The 21658-nt window shown below is 42.8% G+C and overlaps 1 protein-coding gene across 7 annotated transcripts in view; it reads left to right on the top strand.

Annotated features, from left to right (window-relative positions):
- PXYLP1 (2-phosphoxylose phosphatase 1) overlaps positions 1–21658 on the top strand; it is a 164509-nt gene that overhangs the window by 19028 nt on the left and 123823 nt on the right. For 3 of the 7 annotated variants that reach the window (XM_073625937.1, XM_073625938.1, XM_073625932.1), the window contains exon 2: positions 18628–18719. The exons of the other annotated variants lie outside the window; for them this stretch is intronic. The gene's annotated coding sequence lies outside the window, so the exon portion shown is untranslated. The remainder of the gene's footprint in view (positions 1–18627; positions 18720–21658) is intronic. 7 annotated transcript variants of the gene reach the window in all.

The following is a 21658-nucleotide window of genomic DNA, read 5'->3' on the forward strand; positions in this document are numbered from 1 at the left end:
TGAATCAGAACAGAATAGAACTTCTTTTTTTTTTTTTTTTTTTTTCAGATCTGGATGGACTAAGAGATATTAGATATAAATGGACAAGCCCATTTAAATTTAGACTGTCCAAAATTGAGCTTTTGGTCAGCCCCCCCCCCCCTGAAAAACTGACAAGTGGACCTGATCAGACTTACCACGTTAAAGGGGCCTTACTGACTGCAGTGTACAAATCGCTTGGAATTTCCACAACACCGACCTATTGATTGCAATTTACATTTTTTTTTTTTCTATCAACAAAAAATCTTAAGAAGAATGATTCTGTAGCTTCTGCAAATCACTGCTGCAAAATCGCTTGTGTGACATGGGCTCTGCTGTCCAGTACAACCGTGTATGACCGCTATACGCTTAATGGGCAGGAACATGTTTTTACCTTGTAACCATTTTAAAGTGATCATTCCTTAAACCACAAATCAGTTGAAATAACTCACAGAGACTTGGCACAATTTGAAATCAATTGCTTGTCTCTTCCTAACCCCTGTGTGCATATATAGCGATTACTTCAAAAAGGCTTTTAATAGTTATTACTGAAAACTCAGGGGAGTTTAATAATTCATTCTGCCCACTTTGTTTTCAAGCCTCAATACGTCTATTGATTATTTATTTAGTTTACAGTTTTCCAATACATCAGCTCACATTACAACGTTCGCTGTGTATCAGGCCAATTATGTCTGAATGTAACCACATTCTGTAGCACTCTTCCAGTTGTGGGAAATGGAAAAAAAAGGTTTGCTTCCCAGGGAATCTTCTTTGCAGACACACATTGAAGTGAGCAGCACTGAAAAGCTTTTATCAGATCTCCAATGACATTGTTGCTATGTTCAGCCCAGAAGGCTACACATACTGTATTTTGACTTTGTACACTAAATCTGTTAATTGCTATGCCCATCAAAACATCCCTATTTCAGATTTGTTAGAGTTGTTAAATCTAGGAGTCAATTCTTATAAGTCTCGGGATCTCTGGATGCAAAATCTGTTCAGCTGAGTTCCCAGCACTACCCATTTCCTTTTTCTGCTACTAGACTATTAATTGAACATTAGAGAGAAAGTAGAGAAACACCCATGTTTGTATTCACAGCAGCCAGGGTGGAGGTATGAAGCTGAGAAAACTCCTACTTCTGGGGAGATATATCGGAGGCTTGTAGATGTTATTTCAGTTTTGGCTGGATTTGTAAGCCTGCCTCATCCTGGCAAGCTTTTTCGGAAGATAAAGATCATATATCTGATCACTACTGCTGCCAATGTTCTTACCTTTTCCATACAAGTTGTGTATTTTTTTTTTTTTTTTCCGTCAATGAAAAGATTATATTTGGTCATTGAGACTAACTTCAAATGTTGCTTGTTTAATTGGTGCATGCCTGGTTAAAAACACAAACAAGAACCGCATTATTTCCCTAAAGCCCAGTACACACTATAATAAAATTGGACAATTGATTGTCCAGTTTTCCTTGATGTTTCACAGCAGGTCGAAACCAAGGATGGTATGAATTGTACGAAAATTCTCAAATGACGAAGGCTTTTTTTTTTGTTTTGTTATTTCTGATCATGCTTAGTCTTTAATTACCGTATTTATTGGTGTATAACAAGCACAGGCGTATAACACGCACCTTCAATTTAAGAGGAAAGTTTCAGGAAAAAAACTGTTTTTTTTTTTTTTTGTTTTTTTTGTAAATAAACTACTTTTGAAGCAAAATAATGATCAGTGCCCATCAATGCAGCCTGATCTGTGCCCATCTGCAGCTTCAATGCAGCCTGATCTGTGCCCATCTGCAGCTTCAATGCAGCCTGATCTGTGCCCATCTGTAGCTTCAATGCAGCCTGATCTGTGCCCATCTGCAGCTTCAATGCAGCCTGATCTGTGCCCATCTGCAGCTTCAATGCAGCCTGATCTGTGCCCATCTGCAGCTTCCATGCAGCCTGATCTGTGCCCATCTGCAGCTTCCATGCAGCCTGATCTGTGCCCATCTGCAGCTTCAATGCAGCCTGATCTGTGCCCATCTGCAGCTTCAATGCAGCCTGATCTGTGCCCATCTGCAGCTTCAATGCAGCCTGATCTGTGCCCATCTGCAGCTTCAATGCAGCCTGATCTGTGCCCATCTGCAGCTTCAATGCAGCCTGATCTGTGCCCATCTGCAGCGTCAATGCAGCCTGATCTGTGCCCATCTGCAGCGTCAATGCAGCCTGATCTGTGCCCATCTGCAGCTTCAATGCAGCCTGATCTGTGCCCATCTGCAGCTTCAATGCAGCCTGATCTGTGCCCATCTGCAGCTTCAATGCAGCCTGATCTGTGCCCATCTGCAGCTTCAATGCAGCCTGATCTGTGCCCATCTGCAGCTTCAATGCAGCCTGATCTGTGCCCATCTGCAGCTTCAATGCAGCCTGATCTGTGCCCATCTGCAGCTTCAATGCAGCCTGATCTGTGCCCATCTGCAGCTTCAATGCAGCCTGATCTGTGCCCATCTGCAGCTTCAATGCAGCCTGATCTGTGCCCATCTGCAGCTTCAATGCAGCCTGATCTGTGCTCATCTTCAGCTTCAATGCAGCCTGATCTGTGTCCATCTGCAGCTTCAATGCAGCCTGATCTGTGCCCATCTGCAGCCTGATCTGCGCCCATCTGCAGCATCAATGCAGCCTGATCTGTGCCCATCTGCAGCCTGATCTGTGCCCACCTGCAGCCCATTTCTCATCAATGCAGTGCAGGAAATCACTGAGCCGTCATCTCCTGTTTACTCGGCTCTAAGTCGGCAGTCACATACACAGTCCCGCCTACACCATCGGCATTGGACCAGCTCCTGTGATAGACAGAACCCTGGTCCAATGCCGGTGACAGAGGCGGGACTGTGTGTGTGTGACGTGAGAGCCGAGTAAACAAGAGATGATGGCTCTGTGAATTCTGGCGGCCCTCATTCCCCTCCGAGGTAAACTATCAGCGTAAAACACGCACCCGTGATTTGCCCCTATTTTCTGGGGAAAAAAGTGAGTGTTATACACCGATAAATACGGTATATGATTTTTCTCGTACGAAAACAGTACATATTAAATGAAAATCGTTGGTTCTGTTCACGTATGAGAAGAGTTTGTCCCTTTGGAAATTTTCCTTTGGAAAGTCTGAATCGGATGTTGAAAGTTGTGTACACACTATACGAAAATCAAACGATCGTGCCTCGTATGGAATTTTTCTTCAGATTGCTCATAGTGTGTACTCGGCTTAATACAAGAACAGACTATTGTTTCAGTAGAAACATACACATTCGGGCAAGGTGTTCAATCTTTCCACTGCATAAACCTTGAAAAACCATAATCAGAACTGAAATCTGCCTCCCTAGCTGTAAACCTTTGTGTCAAAACATTTTTCAGACTGGAGGAACTACTTTTACAACATTTTCACGATTATTGTGATCTTTTAGTTGAAACCATCATCAAGGCTTTAGCTTATTTATGACAGATCAAACCATATGTGGACAACATCAACACATTTGTAGAAACTTCTCATAGGCATTTAATTTCAAAACACCCAAACCCCTGGCGGAGCTCTTCTTGGATTACATCTTTGCCTTTTTTGTTTTTACCCTTTTGGGTGATGGATCCAATAAATGTATTTGACTAGCTGCACAAGAGATAAAACAATTGCAGAGAAATGGAAGACTTGTGTGTCTAAAATAATAATCCCTCATCCATCTCTTCAATCACTTTTGCTGTCCTGATAAATAGCGTAAAGTGTCTAGTTGGCAGGATGTAACAGATGGAGATGAAATAGTTTATCAATCAGGACTCTTTCACACCAGATGCATTTTTGCAGGTTGCCATTCAGGTCAGTCTAGATAAACAAAGCTATGTGGCTTACAGGAGATAGAAAATTTGCTGTGCAGATACTTCTATCTCCTGTTACAGAATTAGGGGCATCCTGGCGCTACTAACTATGCCTGCTAGTCAGCCCTTGGTATTTATGAAGGGCCAAGTGAATATATCAATAAACTGAGGATTATTACCCACAGGTTCATCTGTGTTTTTTTTTTTTTTTGTTTTTTTTTTTTTTAAGGACTTGAGTTCTCCAGTGATTGCTTAGGCATTCCTTGAGCTATGGTTGATTACACACCTTATGGTGCCTGCATAGTTTGAAAGTCAATGCCACTTGGTATAGCCAGGCTGGAACCATTGGAGCCTCTTCCCTCTTGTATAAAGTAAGCAAGCATTTACAATATTGATCCTTTAGCTGACAGGAGGAATTCTTCCCAATAAACATCAATGTAATGTGTATTTTTCCTCCGACCCTCAATGTAAAGCCAGCCATAGAGTTGTAGGAAAGAAAACTGCTGGAATCCCTCCCTCAGAGCTGTTGTGTTCTCCCGGTGGGGGGAGCAGTCCTAGTCAGGAGAACACATTGGTTGATTTACTAAAACTAGAAAGTGCAAAATCTGGTGCAGATTTTGCATAGAAACCAATTGGCTTCCATGTTTTTTTGTCAAAGTTTAATTGAACAAGTTGAAGTTAGAAGCTGATTGGCTACCATAAACTGCACCAGATTTTGCACTCTCAAGTTCTAGAAAATCAACCCCACTGTGATTATTGCTAGCATGAAAAGTCCCACAGGCCCAACCGGGGTACAATCAACCTGCCCATATATGGTTTGAATCTCGGCCTGTCCCTGCTGAACCGGCCAAGAATCGAACTGTCTATGGACAGCTTAACATAGTCTTTTTTTTCCAACTTGACCACCAATGTAAGTGGCATTCTTCACACAGATCATCATTGTACAAGGCATTCTTTCTACTATGGACCTTGGTGGCACCCCCCTCCCCCCCACCATGAATTGATTACCAATGTTGTTAAGGAAATGATTAAGAGCTCCAATCGAGCCCAAGGTTATCTGCTGCTGTCTCTAATTTGAAAAGTGTTGATATGCATGCATATAAAAGTAAACACTCTGAGACACGCTCAGCACCGTTACTTTTTACACTTCTAATTTATTCAAGGCGGTGCTAATGTTTTATACACACAAATACATCATTGCTATGTTAGTCTAATAGGTACATCTCATTGGTTAAGATAGAAAAAGAAAATGGAGAATCTTCATAACGAGGTCTGGCTGATCTTTGGTTTTATCTTCAGTTCCGCGTTCTTCTGATGTGTGGGATGTAGGGGGTACCCGCCATCTTGAGAAAATATAGGAACAGAGCAAACCTGTATACTTATATAATGAGTAAGGAGAAAAATATGTATGCACATAAGAAAATAGACATTTTCAGATTACTATTATTATTATCTACATCACATTCCTTCACAATCCCCCCTAAAATGACTATTTTCTCTTTTCTGTCCCTAATACTAAAGGTCCCACTTTGGCCTGGCCCTTCTCCTCAGCAACTCTTTTAGGCTGTATATAGAATTGGGCAGCAACTGTTCACTTCCCTCCTCGATACAGCTGGAGAGGTGCAGTCAGGCGCTATCTATCCCTATAACCCTATAGGATTGTGAGATTTTGGACAGGCAGTGACTGTAGAGGAGTGAAGGGTTTGTCATCTTCCATCATAAGGAGGTCCTCTTCTTCTTGGTGGAGAAATGTAGGTGTGCTATTGTCTACAGCCTTGCTCATTAACTTTTTACAAAAGGTAGAATACAGCATACAATCAGGGCTAAAAGAACCAGGATTATTAATACCCTTACCCGTATCTGGGCGAGCACCTTCTGCCACCCACTCATCCAGCTAAAATATTGGTCCCATGGGTCTGTGATACCTGAGTTCTTCTTCAACTCCAGTGACAGATCTTCTAATTTCTTTATAGCTAGAGTAACCTTACCATTTGGGCCAATATTATCAGGAATGTATGTACAACAGGTTCCCGTTTTTTCCTATGATTTTACAAAACACCTCCTTTCCCAGCTAGCACCATGTCTAAGGCCATCCGGTCCTGGAATGTCATGTAGGAAGTGGGGGCTAACTGGTCAGCAATTCCCTGGAGGGCATCTTTAGTGTAATTTACAAATCTCTGTTGGTTATAATATGTGTAGTGTCAGGTCACCTAGAGGCTGGGTGATCAGGAGTGCACCGCAAGGTAGTGGACCCTATGGCTGACTGCTGCGGATTGTACCCTGGGAGGTTCAGGAAGCAGGTCTACTGGATCACTGACACAGATCCCACTGGGAGCTAGAGCATAGATTCCCCAGGGCGCGGAGTCTAAGAGCCAGCAGGTGTTCACCAGAGCCTTTAATGGTAAGGATGGACTGCGCTGCAGTCTGGCTCCAGGTCGCGGCCCCCAGGGTCTCACAGCTCACGCTCACGGTAGACTACAGGAGAAGAGGAAGGAGGCAGCAGGCTGGAACATCAGGGTCACAGGCAAACAGGGATGGTCGGGAACAGGCCAAAGTCGGTAACAGAAATCAGATGTAGGAAACATAGCAAGTACACACAGAGGCTAACACACAGTGGTTGATCAGCACTGCTGGCTTGCAGTGCACAGGTTAATATAGGGTTCCCTGATAGGGCCTGGGGTGGGGCCATGCTTATAGGAGAGGTTACAAAAGCAATCAGGTGAGGGTCAGCTGGTCTCTAGAGATGAACACATGGAGACAGGTATGCTGATCGACAAACTCTATTGCATAACCATGACATGTAGTTAATCCAATCTACATTCTTGCTGACAGTTGTTATGGGGATCAAAGACTCAAAACCAGCTTTTACCTGATCCCTGGCTTTAAATTTATCAGGGACCCCCCTTGTAACCCTTATGACATGTATGTATACATGAGGATCAAAGCTTCCGGAGAGAGCTGCTCGCTTCCTCCTCTGACTGTGTGCTGGGTCAGTGTATGTATCAGGGGTATCTTTGGTTAGGATATGGGGGCTTTCTATTTTCATCTTTTTTGTCTAATGCACTCTGTGGTCGCCCAGTCTGGCCCTGGGTTCCAACCCACTGGCCCCCACAGAAACCACAACTCTGTCCCCAGTAACTGTCTGTGTGGCATACATATATGTCCTTACCGTCAGGGATATCACTGTACCAATGGCATCACCATGAAGGGTCAAACGGACAAGGTACTATGTCACCGTAATCTAAGGTAAAGGTGGTCACATGTGTACCTGAAGAGTTACACCAAAACGTAATTATGTTATCATTTTTGTGATGGCCACCTCCTGGGCCCCTCCCCCCTAGATCAAACAGAAAAAGGATATGCAGCACCCGAAAACACGCTCTCCTGCAGTGATAAGCGTGCATTCAGGTGTTCTTCCTGGCCAACTTGACTGAGGTAGCTGTGGTCAGCAAAACTTGGAATGGACCATCATAACTTGGCTCAAGGATCTCCAGACAGTAGTTGGTGTGTTCCTGTATCTAATTCAGGATCTGGAATGGAAGAAAACACCTGGACGTGCATTCAGGTTAATTCTCGTGATAAAGTGGTTACATAATTAGTCAACACATCAGACTGTAACTGTAACTGTTGTGGAAAGTAACAACCAAGTCTGGGAGCTGAACCAAACAAAATTTCATAAGGGTATAGGGCATGTTTCCCCCGGGGGTGTGTCTGACACTGAACAGGGCAATGGGCCAACTTATGTTAGTCTCTTGGGCCATCTTTAACATCCTGTTTTTAGTGTCCCATTCATCCTTTCTACCTTCCCGCTACTTTGAGGGTGGTATGGGATGTGTAGTGCCAACTGAACCCCCAGTGCTGCCCAAATCTCTTTAGTAAGAGTTGTTGTTAGGGCTGGTCCCTGATCTCTCAATATCAACTCTGGGACCCCAAATCTACATACTATCTCACTCAGTAGTTTCTTAGCTGTGGTCCTGGCAGTCATGACCACTTCCACTAGGGCGTATTCGAATCTGCCACTTCTTGGCACTTGAGAATGATCAATTTGCATCCTCTGGAATGGGGTATAGGGCTTTTGCCAGGTGCTTCTTCTGTGCTTCTTCTGTGCATCCTGGGTTACATTTGGTGCAGATAATGCATGATCTGCAGAAGCTGTCGGTCAGTGGAGTAACTCTTTGTGCAACACTTGTTGATAAGAGAGTTCATAAAAGTCTTTGTCAAGTGGGCAGCTCCATGTGCCCATTGCACCACGGCTGGGTACATACTCCTGGGTAGACCAGGCTTCTTGTTGCACTCGAATAGTCCATTTCTGAGAGTTGCTCCTCTCCGTTTCCAGCTTTCCTTCTTATCCGCACTTGTTGTTTCCTGTAGTTCTTTTAGATAAACTCTGTCCACTGGGAAAGTCTGTAAGGTAAGCACGGGGTGGTCTTCTTCTACCACCCTGCTGTCCACTTCCCGTGGACCACCAGCTGTCTGTTTGGCAGCTGTATTGGCTCGATGATTGCCTTAAGCTTCCTTTGAGTTCATTTTGTCGTGTGCTTTACTCAGAATAGTCACTTGGGTTGGGAGAAGCAAGGCATCAATCAAGTTTTCACAAGTGTTCCTGCAGCCATCAGGAATCCTCTGTCCTAGATAACACCATAATCATGGGCAATGCTGAAAGCATATCTTGAGTCCATATGAATGTTGGCTCTTTTTCCCTCTGCCCATTTATATGCTGTAGTAAGTGCTTACAGCTCTGCCTCCTGTGCAGACATCACCAGTGGTAAGGCTTCAGCTTGTAGAACAGTGTTTTCAGTGGTGACCGCGTGTCCTGTGTGGTCATGGGGTAACAAGTCAAGACTCTACTCCTCCTCCTCCTTTCCCCCCTCGAGAAGTGGAAGAAGGGTGGTAGGGTTCAGTGTTTGACAACTTAATAGAGTAATGCTGTCCAGTAGGAGGGAACACAGGAGTCTCAAGTGTCTGGTAGTAGACTAGTGTTTCGGCTGGATCTTGGTTGAGTATGGCAACAACGTCATGGGGAGCAAGCAGAACGAGGCAGTGTCCGAGGACCAAGTTCAAAGTTTTGTCAAGCAAGGCTTGTGTAGCAAAGCCAGCTCACAGACACAATAGGCCTCCTCTTGCTACCACATCCAGTCGACAGGAATAATATCCTACAGGGCGTAGGCTGATGCCGTGTGATTGGGTGAGTACACCTGCAGCATGTCCCAGACGTTCGGATACAAAGAACTTGAGCGTTTTGCCGTAGGCTGGGAGCCCTAGCGCCGGGGGTGGCGCACTTAAAGGCTTCAAACTTTAGATATTTCTTCAGGAGACATCTGGAAGGGTCTGATTGCAGAGCATCAGTAGGAAGGCTTCTGGAATCCATGCTCTGCACTCGGAAATTAGTCCAAGGAAAATGACAGGTGTTGAGCACCACTGCAATTTGGGCTTTGAGGCTCTGCAGCCCTGGTTGGCAAGATAGCACAACAGGCTTTCTGAGGTGACTTCAACAGGGGGTAAGTCAGCTGCACAAAGGAGAAGGTCATCAACATGTTGGAAGAGAATCACTTCCGGCTGTTCCTCTTGTCATGTGTCAAGGATGATAGCCATAGTTTTTGCAGACTGGCTTGGAAAGTTCTGTATCCCTTGTGGCACAACTGTTTAGGTATGTTTCCGTTTCTTTCCGTGGATGAATGCAAAAAGGTACCAGCAGGAGGGGTGAGGGTGGACACTGAAGAAAACGTTTGTAAGGTCCACCTCTGTGAGGTATTTTGCAGTCAAAAGGCATCCACAGCAGGTACCTGGTTCTCCTTTAGGGGTTCTCTTCTTGGGGTTATTGTGGTTTCCGGGGCAATGATGCGCCCTCTTTTAGCTTGACTGAAACTGGTGGCACCTTTAAGTGACCGTTGTCTTCCGGTCCTGTGGACCATAGGCACGCAGGGATTCTGTCAAGTACTTCCTGCAGTATTGAACTTGAAGTTTTTTCTTCATTAAGTGTCATCAGGAGAGGCAGAGAACACAAGGCAGATGAGTCTTCTAAAGATAGGGGAGTATGTAACTTCATCCCCCCTTCAGGCGTGTCCTGATTGAGGCCTGTAGTCTGGACAACACATCAGCTCCTAGTAGATTCAAGGGACATGTAGAGGACACCACAAATCTGGCAAGCAAATCAGGAAGTGGACTGGAGCGGGGCACCCCATCCATTCCTACGCAGGAAACATCAATAGTGGAAAGGAAAGAACTATTAGGCAGGTTCACCGCCCTCAGCACACTTTTGGCTGCACCCCTGTCAATGAGGAAAGTGGTAGGTTTTTCGTCTGGGACATCTTGGGGCTCTGCATTCTTTTCTGAAGTGACCCCGTTTCCCACAGTTGTAACAGGTGATCCTTTCCCTGGTATTGGGCAGTGGTGGTGGACTAGTGTAGGCGGGATCTTCGTCATGGGTTACCATGAGGGGCGTTGGTTTTTTACCTTTTTGATTTTCTATACCTCTGGTCACCAACAATAAATCAGACATTTTCATTGAATGCTATTCAGGGCGGGCCACCATCAGGCCTTTTCTGATATCCTCTCTGAGCCCTGAAACAAAAGCAGTTGATAACATGTGTGTGTGTGTGTGTGCCTTTATGAGTCTAGCATGATACTTCTTCACAGACTCCCCTTTATCTTGGGTAATATCTTGGATTGTGGTCTTCTGATCCGTCAACTTCTCCTTTGCCCAGTCGTGGAGTTGTGCACAGAACTCCACGCCTGAGGTGTAGGAAGTGGCACTTGTCAGGCTGACATCATTGAAGGCCGTCTGCATGACTGGCCAAAAGACATATCCTGCTTTGATTTGGCATAGGCTGATCAAGTCTCTCCAGGCAGCTGAGTAAGTTTCTTGTATCTGCACTATCCTGTGGTAGAAGGGAATTGGCTGCTTCTCTGGGTCAGGCAGACTTGTCACTAAGGCCGCTGCTTGTGATAGAGTAAAAGCGACATACATCACTGGTGCCCCTTCTGGTAACCGAGACTGTTGTTGGAGCAGGGGCTGGCAAGGGGCACTGTTCTTTACGGTTGCCAGCATGTGTTTGAGATCCTCTCGGAACTGTGAGTCCGGAGCCGGATTGGGGGTTAAATCAGTGGGTGGCCTTGCTGCCTGTTGTTGGGCTTCCCACTCAGACGCTTCTTCATCATTAACATATCCGGCCTGGGAATGTGATGCTCCCATATTGGGGAAGACAGGTGTGTGGTATGAACCATCTTGGTTTAAAACAGGGAGGGCTGGGTACAGGCTGTTTAAGCTTACTGGGTGTACCAAGATGGCCACCGGCAGGAAGTGCACTGGACTGGGTAGAAAGTGAAGGCATGGGTGCACTAAGATGGCCGCCGGGCTGAGTTGTCACAGTGGGTTGTGCTTGGGTGGTGAGAAAGGAGTGGTTGTTAGACGGAGGGCAGTGCTGTCCCTCCCCTCCTTTGTTTCAAGTTCCAACATATCATCAGCTCTGTGATACACATACATAATACAATCGCCATCTTTCTTAACTTCCTTTATCCAATTTTCTTTATCACACAGGATTTTTCTCCCTGTTTCTTCAGCAACATAACTTTCGCCACTTCTTTCAACTTTGTTAACTATTTCAACATCTTCTTCTCTCCTCCTTTACAATATCACTTTCTTTTCTCTCTCTCAACCAAGGGGTTAATATTTTTTCTCAGTGTTCTTATCAACAAATTCCTTCGGTGGGGGCACATAAGACTAATGTACGGTTAATCTCAGAACAAGAACAAACACATCAGGGGTAATAGGGAGCAACGTAGCAAACAGTAAATCACAAATACACTCACGACAGGACATTACACCTGCCACTCTTCGAACTGCAAAATTTCAGCAGGCTAAGATAACCCCAGGGGCAGACATCACCCCCTTCACAATCCAGTTAAAGGCCGTCATTACAGTTACCTCCCAGAGGCCAACAGCACATCTGGGGGTGACACATCTGTAATGCTTTCAGACTGCAACGCCAGCAACTGAGATTTCCTTTTAAAGATCCGACAAATCCTTGAGTAACCGTCCTATAACCGACTGCCACAATAACCCATCTCATTCCAGAAGCCGACAGCTCGTCTGGAAATGAGAACACACATTCACACATGTAGCACTTTTAGACTGCTGAGTTTCGTAGCCCAAAGAATGGCAGACAGTGAACAAATACAGTCAGCAGAAACCCATTGACAGGTTCGTTAAACAACCTCAGGCGAGGAAATACCTGCCTCTAAGACAGTCTCAGCATACCGACAGAATCCAGCCGTCAACCGAAAGATAAGAGAGTCGTACAGTGGTAAGAATATAAATCAAACTCACCGGTACTGTTAGGGCTGCGCAAACCCCACTCTCATCAATCAGTTAACGCCCGAATGCTTGTCGCGGTATAACTTCGACTGTAGCCTGAGGTCCCGGGTTTCGGCACCATCTGTTAAGGAAATGATTAAGAGCTCCAATCGAGCCCAAGGTTATCTGCTGCTGTCTCTAATTTGAAAAGTGTTGATATGCATGCATATAAAAGTAAACACTCTGAGACACGCTCAGCACCGTTACTTTTTACACTTCTAATTTATTCAAGGCGGTGCTAATGTTTTATACACACAAATACGTCATTGCTATGTTAGTCTAATAGGTACATCTCATTGGTTAAGATAGAAAAAGAAAATGGAGAATCTTCATAACGAGGTCTGGCTGATCTTTGGTTTTATCTTCAGTTCCGCGTTCTTCTGATGTGTGGGATGTAGGGGGTACCCGCCATCTTGAGAAAATATAGGAACAGAGCAAACCTGTATACTTATATAATGAGTAAGGAGAAAAATATGTATGCACATAAGAAAATAGACATTTTCAGATTACTATTATTATTATCTACTTCACATTCCTTCACAATGTAATAAGCATTCTTCCGCCCCACTGACCAGCAATGAAAGGTTGCTCCTTTCCCTCTAACCATCAATGTAGGGAGGTCCTCCTACCAATGTAGGGGGCATTTTTCCTACTGCCCACCAATGTAAAGAATACTTTACCTCCCAATGTTCACCAATGTTAGGGAGCATCTTTTTACCGGCCGCTATAATAAAGTAGCCTTTCTCCATTGACTACCACTGTAAGGAGCATCTCTACCACTGCCTTACACAAAGATGGTCTGACCGTTTTCATAATCGCTGCAACACAGTGGCTAAGTGGTTAGCACTCCTGCCTAGCAGCACTAGGGTCAGTGGTTTGAATCCCAACCAAGGCTCTACCTGCCTGGAGTTTGCATGTCCTCCCTGTACCTGTGTGGGTTTCCTCTGGGTATTCTGGTTTCCTACTACAGTCCAAAGACATGCTGGTAGGTTAATTGGCTCCTGTCTAAATTAGCTGTAGTATGTGTATGTATGAATTTGAGTTAGGGACCTTAGATTGTAAGCTCCTTGAGGACAGGGACTGATGTGAATGTACAATATATATGTAAAGCGGTGCGTAAATTGACACGCTGTATAAATACGTGTAAAAAATAAATACTGTTTCACAGCATCATCTGAGACACTTTGGGACTAACATCATCAGGGCAGCACACTAATCAGATGTCCTAATGGAGGAGTAGCTTTATTTAACACTGTAAGCTGTGACTGCTATTCACCATTTTACCACAAATGTTTCAATAAAATAAATAAATACAGAGAGTGTATATACTGATTGTGTAAGTAATATATACACATATGCAGGTATACACGTTTTAAATTCAGTACTACTTGGCTACAGCTGGTACTGGCAGTTTGTCTGTATGAAGGACATTGGCAGGTCTTAGATCTTTTATGCCCACAAAATTTGCCATTTTTTTTTTCGATTAGGAGGTGCATGACCAACATTCCCTGTTTTCTTGGTTATCTGTAGGAGATTTATTTTCTGCTGAAATAAAAGTCTATTGTTCCTAAACAGCATTGCTTGTAATTCTGTGACTATCTTTGGAAATTATCTAAACTGTCATAAGCAAATTGCTGTGGCTGTTTGTATGAAAGACAATAAGCTGTTCCACGTTCCACTTGCATCACTTTTTAGACATTATTTCAAAAGAGTGCTTTGCTCCTACACACCTAAATTCCAGAGTATAATTTGTAAACGTCAGTAAATCCAAAGTTCAAGAGCATTTTCTAATGAAGTGACCTATGAACAGAAACAGCATATTGTGGACAGCTGGGTCAGTATTTATTTCATCTTCTGTCAAGTTTTTATATTTGGTAATAATGAATTTAGCAGCTGCTTAGGCCTCTTGTTTGGGCCCATGTGTGTGTGTGTGTCTTTTATGTGCCTTTTAAGTGTGGTGCATAAAGAATGCCTAAAATGCATCGCACAGATGTAAATTGGCTATAAATGTGGCTCAACACCCAATCGTAAACTTAAAAATTTAGATTTTTTTTTTTTTTAATGCATAGCAAACACATGTGGCCGAACAAAAATTGACAGTGTCTCTATACTGGACTTCTTTTATAAACTTTATTTTCCCAAAGCCTTATAGATGTCATCGGTTTTCAGAAGCACCTATATTTGTGAGCAACTATTTTCAAGGATGAAGTGCACAATTAGAATCAAAATATCTGATGAGCACCTTGAGAATTCATTAAAAATTGCTACTACGTTCAACAAACCAGATATTGATGTGATAGTTTATCATAACTAATGTCAAATATTGCACTAGTTTTATGTTGTCCTCTTTTATAATAAAAAATATTACAAAAATTAAGTTTTGATACTCAGATAGGTACATTATCTATATCAGTGTTTTGTCAACTTGAGATCTGCCTGACTTTTTCTGCTCATTAGCTATCCTTATTGTATTTTATGTGTGCTGTGACCCAAGACAATTCCTCTTTGTCCAATGTGACCCAGGAAGGTCAAAAGGTTGGACACCTCTAAAGGCTAAATTCACCTTTGGAACATGTTACACGTTTTATCCGTGTTTAGGGAAAAACATGTTCCAGCTCCTGCCACCTCTCCCCTCAATCCCCCTGCCCCTATGACAACAGGTGGTAGTCCTCCTCCTCCTTCCTCTTCCTTCCTCTTCCTTCCTCTTCCTCTTCCTTCCTCTTCCTCTTCCTCTTCCTCTTCCTCTTCCTCCCTCCTACTGATTGTGGATGCAATGCTTTCTAGGCATGGAAAGTAGAATACATGCACATATTTGTTTTTTTTCTGCAAAAATATGTGCATTTATTATTTTTTTCCATAAAGTTGAACTGTTACTGAATAGGAATTACCTATAAATATTTTTTTGCCGTTCAGATCACAGAAAATTATTTGACAGGGGAGTTTAAAAAAGAGGTTATCCTAATTCATAATCTGCTTATTAATGCCAACTGTCTGTGATTATACTTGTGGTTTACTATGGAAAGAGTGCAGGGTCTTGGTCCTCGTATTCTTTGTGGCTTCTCCTCAAGGAAGTGGGTTGTCATATGTTCTTGAATGTTCACCACTATAGAGTTGTTGGTTTTCTATGAGGTTGCAGGCCAAGTGATATGTGATATACACATACAATCGTGTCCCGCAGTCTCCTGAAGACGTAACTGATGGTCATGAACTAGATAAGACAAAGAAAGAATTGCAGTCCCTGGAAATATGATTGTTTGAGGAATAAAAAAGCATTTGTCTCCAATATATTTGATCAGCTGATAGCTGGCCCTGTATTGGTTGTATAGTTATTTACACAGTGATATGCATTGGCATTTATTTTATTTTTTTTTGGACAGATAGTCACTTTAAACTTTTAAATGCATTTTAGAATGACATAAGCTTATTGCCTTAAAACATATGTCATTAAACTATTGATTGATTTTAGGGTACTGGAATAGTTCCACTTTCTTTTCTTGGTTGGTTTGTATGAAAAAATACATTAAAATGCAATTGTTTCAAAATTCTACTTTGAAAAATTATTTTGATTAAAAATTAAGAAGTTGTTTGGATCATGCAGAACCTTTTGTGTTCTATGCTAAGAAAATGGCCATTCCCTGAGTAAAAACAATACATCTTTTCAGTATATTTTTAATTTGTTTATTTTATTCACCCTGAATTTACCTTTAAATCAATATACCCTTTACAAACTGAGTGGTGTGGATTTACGCTCAGTGTGAAGATTCATAATTATGTGCCTTGAGATGAAAACTTCTTTTTCGAAAGGGTTTTGTATTTACCCATCATTAAATTCAATCTTACTGAAGCTTTCCACTTGTCTTATTAAAAATGCATAGTTCTAGGAGTTTCCAGTTAGCTGCCTTTCACTTTTGTGTCAAGAGGTTGTGGGCTGGCAGCACAAAGCACATTGGGCCTGTGGGACTCTTTTATGTAACTATCTGAACTAGGAATCGGTGTCTTTCATTCTTTATACTGGCTTGGCATACTCTTGGGAGAGAATGCAATTATTTTAATCAACAGATTTCCATATCATGCAAATGATATTATATTGTAATATATATATTTATATTACTAAAGCCAGCTGCAAATATATTCACTGTTCAAAATAGTGTATAGCCAGCCAAAAGTTTATTTTTTTTCCCCCTTGTTTTTAGTTAGATAGAGTGGAGAAGGGCTAGGATAACTGTCAGGTTTTTACTACTAATAGGGGCTCTGTTAGAGAGATGTTTCTTCACTCGTTGTCACAGTGGCAAAGGATTCATCAGACAGGAAGTGAGCAACATTGAACAGCAACACAGAAATAAAAATGCCTACCCGAGTCCCTATTGGAGACCATTGTCACTATGACTCTAAGGCGGGGGTTTAAAGTGGTTTTCAAGGCTTTTGTTTATCCTAACGTATTCTTTTGCTACCCTTATACTTGCCTGAGCCCATTCTTGATCCAGTGCTGTGCACAAGAGCAGCGGCTCTCTGCTCTGTCTCTTTTTCTCTCCTCACAAGGTACGTTGATAGCAGAGGGAGCAATTGGCTCCTGCTGCTGTCAATCAAATCCTGTGGTGAGGGGGCAGGGCTGACCTAAGTTGTCTGTCTGTGTCTATGGACACAAGCAGCACAGCTTGGGAACTAGCCTGCAGGTGTGGCACAATGGGAAGCGGTTTTCTATGGTGGCACACCGAGAAGAGGAGGAGCCAGGGGCATCAGAGGGGGACCCTAGAAGAGGACGATCGGGGCTGCTCTGTGCAAAACCCGTAAGCATAAGGTGTTTGTTTTTTTTTTAAACCTTTTGATGTAATCTTTATGATATTTTATTACAAGAAAGAAGTAAACAGACATTCAAGGGACTACTAGTTTTTGTAGCAGGGCGACTCAAAGGTTACATAGATCAAAGGTTACATAGATCAGAACTTTACAAAGCTCTAAGCTAGATGAAACCGTATTCAACCTAGAGGTATAATGCCCCCAGGTGGCCCTTATTGTGTCAAAGCGATCTTGCGTGCCCTTGCAGGTTGCAATCCACTCTTTAGCTTTTATTATCTCAGATACCTTCCTGATCCAGCCCTCATGGCTAGGAACATGTGCACTCTTCCAATGAATTGGAATGAGGCATTTGGCTGCGATAAGGAGATGGGGAAGAGCGCTTCGTTTCTAGTGGCTAAGTGGAAGGGCAGGGACTTGGAGCAGGAAGTGTAGCAGGGAGAGGGGGAGATTAGTCTCCAGGATCTCCGCTGTAAGTAAAATAGAAACAGAGGGGCTTAGTTCAGTATTAATTGTAGGTTTAATGGTATAAACAAGTAGTAACTCACAAATTAGAGGAATAAAATCAGCATGGATAATGAAATTGTCAGTCCTGGAGACTCTAGAAATCGTCCTGATAGCCGTGGCAGCCTGGGGCACAGATGGTGTTGCAATGGAACCAAAGACAACCAAAGACCAAGAAACAGGAAGCAGCTGATCACAGCCCTTACCAGCGTGAACTGCAAGATGTAATAGGCTGGTAGACCCATCAATCAAAAAGCTAACTTGATTGATGGGTCTACCAGCCTATCACATTCTTTCTCTCTTATTCTTCCTTGATTATAAGACTGTTAGACATGTCGGCCAATCGAGGTCTGAAGAAGAAGCAGTTGCTTCGAAATGCATTACCGCCCCCTCTAAGTGTGAATGCTGATGATCTTGTTCCTGGGATGTCATGTCTGGCCCGGCGCCATCATGCGGTTCACGGTGGTCACGGCAGTGATCAGCTGCTTCCTGGTCCTTGGTTGTCTTTCGATCCATTGCAACACCATCTGTGCCCCAGGCTGCCACGGCTATCAGGACGATTTCTAGAGTCGCCAGGACTGTCAATTTCATCACCCATGCTGATTTTATTCATCTAATTTGTGAGTTACTACTTGGTTTTTATCATTCAACCTACAATTAATACTGCACTCAGTCTGGCACCCCTCTGCTTCTATTCTACTTACAGAGTCCATTGCTTCGCTCTAAGGGTGCTACCTCCAGGTGCTGTTGAAACAACATTACGGACTATATGGACTACATGATTTAATATTCATTTGTGAATGTCCACACACATGTGTGTATCCCGGTTATTCCAGTTGCCATATATCTTCTATCCTATCGCTCAATCTAGCGCCACTGTCCATCCTTGTTTTTTCCAGGATCTCTACTATCTGAGCCCCAATGTCCACCCAGTAGGCCTTGATCGCAGGGCAATTAAAAAAAAATAATAATTTTACCCTTTACAATCACTTAAAAAGCCCAACTCCCAGGCAAATAAAAAATTATCCTTTTGTAGTAGTACTGCTTCCACACTGCACAGGTTGTTAGCTCGTTTTGTCTAGGGGAGAGGATAAACAGTTTTACTTTATCTTTTGCTCCCCCGTAAGGTCTTGATGACGTCAGAACTCTTTATCAGTGGAGTGTGGGGTTGCAGACACTTTGTACATCGTTCTAGCTGTGGGAAGGAGTGAAAGATCAGGTAAATACATCTCATTTTATTGTTTCTCTAGACATAAATGAGCAATTAAAGTGGATGTAAACTGGAAAACAAAAATGTTTTAATTAAGGCTTGCACCTTGTGCAGTATAGGATTTCATGTCACCTGTGCCCAGTCTTGCCACGAAGAATTAATCCAGCTCTGAGCAGTCCTCTTATGTTTTTTTTCAGTGAGATAAAAACAGACAGACAGAGAAATAGGAGTCAGTTTCTTCCCCTTGTTGTGAGTGACAGGTGATTTACTTCAGATCCCCTCCTCCTTTCTTCTCCAGCTCTCTCAGGAGTGGTTTCTGAGTTTTGACTGGATGTTGGTGATCATAGCAGAAGTTCAGTGTAAGAAATACACAGGAGAAAATGCATGTTGACAAGGGGAGTGTAGAGGTGGGTGGGGAGTCTATTGACATAACTCCACCCACCGAGCTCCGGACAACAGACCCACCCACAGAATATGCAGTTTTTCGGGTCTAATAACAGACAGAGGGGAGACATTTGACAGGTAAAGATACATGCAGGAGGCATGTATATCCTTATAGATAACCACTAAGGCAGTAGCTTAGAAAGGATGACAGTGGGTTTACATCCACCTTAAGCCTTGCAGTGTGGGCACAGCCCCACTGTAAGGGATAATGTTTTATTTGCCTGGAGTTGGGCTTAAACGGAGTACTGGTTAGCTGTAAAAACAGGAATTCTAAACCTTCACCATTCTATACAAAACTGGTTTTAATTGCACTTTAAGAGCTTTCTGAGCCACTGATCCAGAACTAGCATGTAGCTAATTAAGTCAGAACTTTGCATACTAAAAAGTATAAGATCTAGAGGTAGCCTACTATTTTAATATCTTTATCTCATTACAAGTTTCTTTTAAGAACAGCTACATTATACTAAAAACTGTGCCTGCTGACAACTGCCAACCCAAAGGCCAGATGCATTTCTTTATAGTGTTTAATGAGACTACCATCCCTCTTGAAACTGAAGGATCTGCTGCAGGATTTTATCTCCTCAATTTTATTTAGATTGCAGTTTTTTTTTAGTTGTACAAGAAATATAATTGTGATTTGGAATATAATCCTTGTTTTGTAAAAAAGTGTGTAGGGCTTTTTAAGTAACCAACCTTTGGTTGCTTGGTTATGGCCAGGGAGGGTGGAGAATTTGGTTATACATGGGAGTCAAATGGTAAAGTAAAGTAATTTGCACATTCAGCAGAAAAATATTAAACCCCCTTTAACATCTGAGTAAAGGCCACATCTAGACTTGCATAGCGTTTTTCAGCACTCTATGGCCACAAATTTGAGACAATGCCTTGGAAAAACCATAGTATCCTAGGGCAGGTATGTGTGAGAGCTTTTATCTGAAGTGAATGAAGCATAAAAAACCACCACAACCACCACAAGTGTCAAGAGATCCCAGATTGCCAAGCATATTGAATATTGAATATTATTTTAAATGAAAGCATTGCTATTTTTTCCCCACTTGTAGTAAGTGATTGTCAGGCTGATGGGGATATTTGATGCAAAGAGCATAAAATAAACCCATTAGTAACTGAGGGCTTAATTCACTAAAGGATAGTTCATGCAATATTTGGGTCCTGCATCCAAATATTGCGTGTGACATGGAAAATGTCCATTCACTACAGGCATTTATGGGATTTGCTGCAAAAATAAAAAACGTTTGGCAAATACCGCATAGACCTGTCTAAAAATCAATTCACAAAAAGTAAACAAATACATTTGTCAAATAAATTGTGGTCTAGCCACACACTGTTTAACAAATATATTACATTATTAGCTTAAATATTATTACTTAATATTAATATTTAATATTATATTAAATATTTTTCATGTGACAACACTGAAGAAGTGACACTTTTTCTACAGTATAAACTAGTGAGTGTACAGCTTGTGTAACAGTGAAAAATTGGTGTCCCCTAAAAATAACTTGACACACAGTCTCTAATGTCTAAACCGCTGGCAACAAAAGTGAGTACACTCCTAAGTGAAAATGTCCAAATTGGGCCCAATTAGTCATTTTCCCTCCCCAGTGTCCTGTGACTCGTTAGTGTTACAAGGTCTCAGGTTTGTTAAATTTGGTGTTACCGTTCCGTTCTCACTCTCTCATACTGGTCACTGGAAGTTGAACATGGCACCTCATGGAAAAGAACTCTCTGAGGATCTGAAAAAAAGAATTGTTGCTCTACATAAAGATGGCCTAGGCTATAGGAAGATTGCCAAGACCTGGAAATTGAGCTGCAGCACAGTGGCCAAGACCATACAGTGGTTTAACAGGACAGGTTCCACGCAGAACAGGCCTCTCCATGGTCGACCAAAGAAGTTGAATGCATGTGCTCAGCGTCATATCCAGAGGTTGTCTTTTGGAAATAGACTTATGAGTGCTGCCAGCATTGCTGCAGGGGTTGAAGGGGTGGGGGGTCAGCTTGTCAGTGCTCAGACCATATGCTGCACACTGCATCAAATTGGTCTGCATGGCTGTCGTCCCAGAAGGAAGCCTCTTCTAAAGATGATGCACAAGAAAGTCCACAAACAGTATGAAGACAAGCAGACTAAGGATATGGATTACTGGAACCATGTCCTGTAGTCTGATAAGACCAAGATACACGTATTTGGTTCAGATGGTGTTAAGTGTGTGTGGCAGAAACCAGGTGAGGAGTACAAAGACAAGTGTGTCTTGCCTACAGTCAAGCATGGTGGTGGAAGTGTCATGGTTTGGAGCTGCATGAGTGCTGCCAGGACTGGGGAGATACAGTTCATTGAGGGAACCATGAATGCCAACATGTGCTGTGATATACTGAAGCAGAGCATGATCACCTCCCTTCGGAGACTGGGCTACAGGGCAGTATTCCAACATAACGACCCCAAACACACCTCCAAGACGACCACTGCTTTGCTAAAGAAGCTGAGGGTAAAG

Source organism: Aquarana catesbeiana, linkage group LG04, assembly GCF_042186555.1.
Source record: "Aquarana catesbeiana isolate 2022-GZ linkage group LG04, ASM4218655v1, whole genome shotgun sequence".
Classification (NCBI taxonomy): domain Eukaryota; kingdom Metazoa; phylum Chordata; class Amphibia; order Anura; family Ranidae; genus Aquarana; species Aquarana catesbeiana.